We start from the raw sequence: 3,321 nt of genomic DNA, 5'->3' as shown, positions 1-3,321 counted from the left end.
CCCTGCCCTGTGACTCTTTAACCAACAAAAGACAGTGTTAAGTGACACTTACTTAAGTGGGTGTAAGCCTTAACAAGGTCTAGAATATTCTGGTTTTACATTTTTGGGAGCCCTGATTGGCCACATAAAAAATCTGGCTGCCCTATTGGAGAGACCACATGACACTACATGAAGAGAAAGATGGGTCCATGCCAATGTCTGACGGAAGCTTCAAAAGATTCAGTCTCATCCCCTTCTGATTATAACCTCATGAGAGATCTATCACAAAATTTGTAACATATGGGTTTGGCTTTGGCTTTGGGGTGGGTAGAAGCTGGAAGGGACTCAAGGAGACTATAAGTGAGGCCTGGAAGGATGGAGTGGAAATTGTCATTGAAGGCTGGAGAAAAGATGATCTGTGTTACCCATGACAGAAAGCTTGGCAGAAAGTTGATAGAATGGAAAATAGCAAATATCTGATGGACCTATGGCCAGAGCTTTGTGCTCTATAGCCGCACAGCAACTTTGCAAGGATGGCATCAATATCCCTATTACCAAGGTGAGGAAATTCAAACTAGAGGAGATCTTTTCCCAATATCACACAGCTGGTAAATAACAGAGTCATACTTTTAACACAGTTTGGCTAAGGGATTGCCATGCAGCGTTAAAAAGTATCAGTGGTTTTCTTTCAGCTATATATGAAAAAGTATCCATAGATAGAGAAGAACTGGAGAAGAAATTATTGAATTTTTGAGCAGAATCTAAAGGAGACATTTGCAGCAGACACTCTTAGAGACTTGGCAGGTGTGTCAGGTTGATGAGAAAATAGCAAATGTTCTGTTGTTAGAGGGTGACTGGCAGCACCTAGGCTGTCTCACATGTAACCCAATGCCTCGAGCCATTATGCAAGCTATTCACTTGGGATGGAATCATGCTCTATAGAAAGTCTTTGGATTTCTGTTTCAATGGTGGCAACATGGCAAACCCATGGAGAATTTTTCTAGCATGATAAAAATTTTCAGGAAATACCATGGAATAAGCTATCCAAAGCATGAGGGTGTAGCTTCTTCAAACTGCTTAGAACAATGGAAAAAATGGCAAGCCCAAAAATGAGTGCCATACCCAGAGAATGACTTATGAGTTCTTAAAATCTGACCTTCAAAGTGGGGAACTCTATGAATTTTGTTGTTGGTACCTTGAGGCCCTGTGCAGGAGACTGTGATGATTGTCCAGAGTAGATACCTTCCTGTCTCCCCAAAATAAGCGATGTCTCCGCAGTCGGAAACAAAATGAAGAATGGGAATAAAAATGATACCCCTTCAAAGGAACCCAGCAACAAGGCCATTTTGATATAGATTAGCAGGGGTTTCCCAAAGAAGAGATGGATGGAGTGAGCACTACCAGAGATGTCCTTGGTAGCTGGAGATTGATCACCATAGAGGAATCTAGTTCTAAAGAGGCACTTTCTGTTTTACCTGGGTGGACAGCGGCCTCTTGGATCCCACCGTCCCCAGTTGATTATAAACCAAATTTCTCCAGTGCTCACTCCATCCATCTCTTTTTGGGAAACCCCTGTTAATCTATATCAGGGAGCTTTCTTACCTTACATTCTTATGTCCAGATTTACAGCCTGTAAGGAAAAGACAGATTAAGGGTGGGACCAAAAAGGAACTGGACCTAGAAGAAACTCTCTGACCCTAGAAAAAACTAAAGATCTTACACTCCATTGAGGGTACAATGGCATGGGTTGGAAGGGTTGGGGGCGCAAACTTTTAAGGTTTTTTTGGCTACCATTGTTCACATGATTATCTTATCAAGTTTTTTGTTTTGTTGTTGTTGTTTTTTTTAATGGAAACAATCCCGCAGCATTTATTGTCCTCTGGTAATAACATAAAGGTAATCAAACAATATGAACAAATGTTTTAGAACTACACTTCCAACAAAGGACATCTAAAAACAAACAAACTACATGGCCTTCTCAAGAACTTCTCACTTCATTGATCATTTCTAGTTGGAGAAAATTTGGAGCCGGATAATATTATCTCCTTCTGGCATAATCCGACCCAGTTGTTTTCTTGACATTGTTTTAGAATGAACCTCTTCTGCATCATCTAATACAAAGTTCATGTACTCACCAAAACCAATGATACAGCCCTCTTATCTGCATGTTCACTTGCTCATAAAACCATACCTGAATCTGAGATTTATTTTGTAAGTATCTGAAGATGAGGTTGATGAGCTGTACCATCACGTTCTGTACTTTTTGGCCCTGGCCAGTGTATGCCATGGTGGAAGCTAACCTTTTATCAGGTTCTTTGGAGCAGTGAGAGCCACATATTCAATTGACCATATTTGAAAAAAGGAGTGAAATGTGGAAGAGAACTGTAGTCATCTGGATTGAGCTGCTGAAACTGCTGTTAAGCACTGCTGTTGTTGTTTTCATCGGAAATGTATACTTCGTATTGATGCTAGAAAGATGGACATCACATAAGTTTACATAATTTAATTACAAAGTGGCAACCCCTCAATCCTGGGGTATTCTATTGATTTAGAAGCAAGTTACTGAAAAGCTGGATCATACAAAGGCATGAATGCCAGGAGGCAGGGTTTGTTAGAGGCCTTCTTAGAGTTAGCACACCACAGACCTCATAAAGAACAGGTGGCAGTGACCTTAGAGCATATACTAACTCACACGAGAGCACAGGAGTTAATTTTGATAAAACACAGAAAATCCCAAATTCTTGGGAGCAATGTGCTATGAGGCTCAAAGTGTGACTTCTGAGATAGTAAAGAAAAGTTTATCTACCCTCTGGCCCCCACTACCAAAATAGAGTCCAGTTCCTTATTTGATTATTTTTTTAAATATTTTATTTATTTATTTGACAGACAGAGATCACAAGCGGGCAGAGAGGCAGTCAGAGAGGAGGCAGCAGGCTCCCTGCTGAGCAGAGAGCCCAATGCGGGGCTTGATCCCAGGACCCTGGGATCATTACCTGAGCTGAAAGCAGAGGCTTTAACCCACTGAGCCACCCAGGTGCCCCCCTTATTTGATTATTTGGGTTGGAGACAATGTTGCCTTGTTTAGGCATTTTGTTCATCCCAATAGATAAGACAACATGAAAATATGCTAAATTTAGCTGGGGATTTGAGCAGCAGCAGAAAAAGAGGCAGAATAATAGGCTGTTTCAGCAGCCCTACTCTTGGGGCTCATGAACCCCAGGATGTCCTTGCAGTAGAGGTATCAGTACTGATAATAATGCTGATTTGAGCATCTGGCAAAGAGCAGTTGGTTTTCTGAGGGTTGAGCCAAATAAAAAGCTAATGGTGTCTACTGGGGAGTGG

General features: G+C 41.4%; 1 pseudogene; it reads right to left on the bottom strand.

The window, feature by feature from the left end:
• Positions 1-1,872: 1,872 nt before the first annotated feature.
• LOC125098527 (small nuclear ribonucleoprotein E-like) lies at positions 1,873-2,266 on the bottom strand (annotated as a pseudogene).
• Between the last annotated feature and the right edge of the window lie 1,055 nt (positions 2,267-3,321).

Source organism: Lutra lutra, chromosome 4 (assembly GCF_902655055.1).
Source record: "Lutra lutra chromosome 4, mLutLut1.2, whole genome shotgun sequence".
Lineage (NCBI taxonomy): Eukaryota > Metazoa > Chordata > Mammalia > Carnivora > Mustelidae > Lutra > Lutra lutra.
Note: the sequence above shows the minus strand (reverse complement) of the source record. Positions and strands in the feature narration are given on the sequence as shown.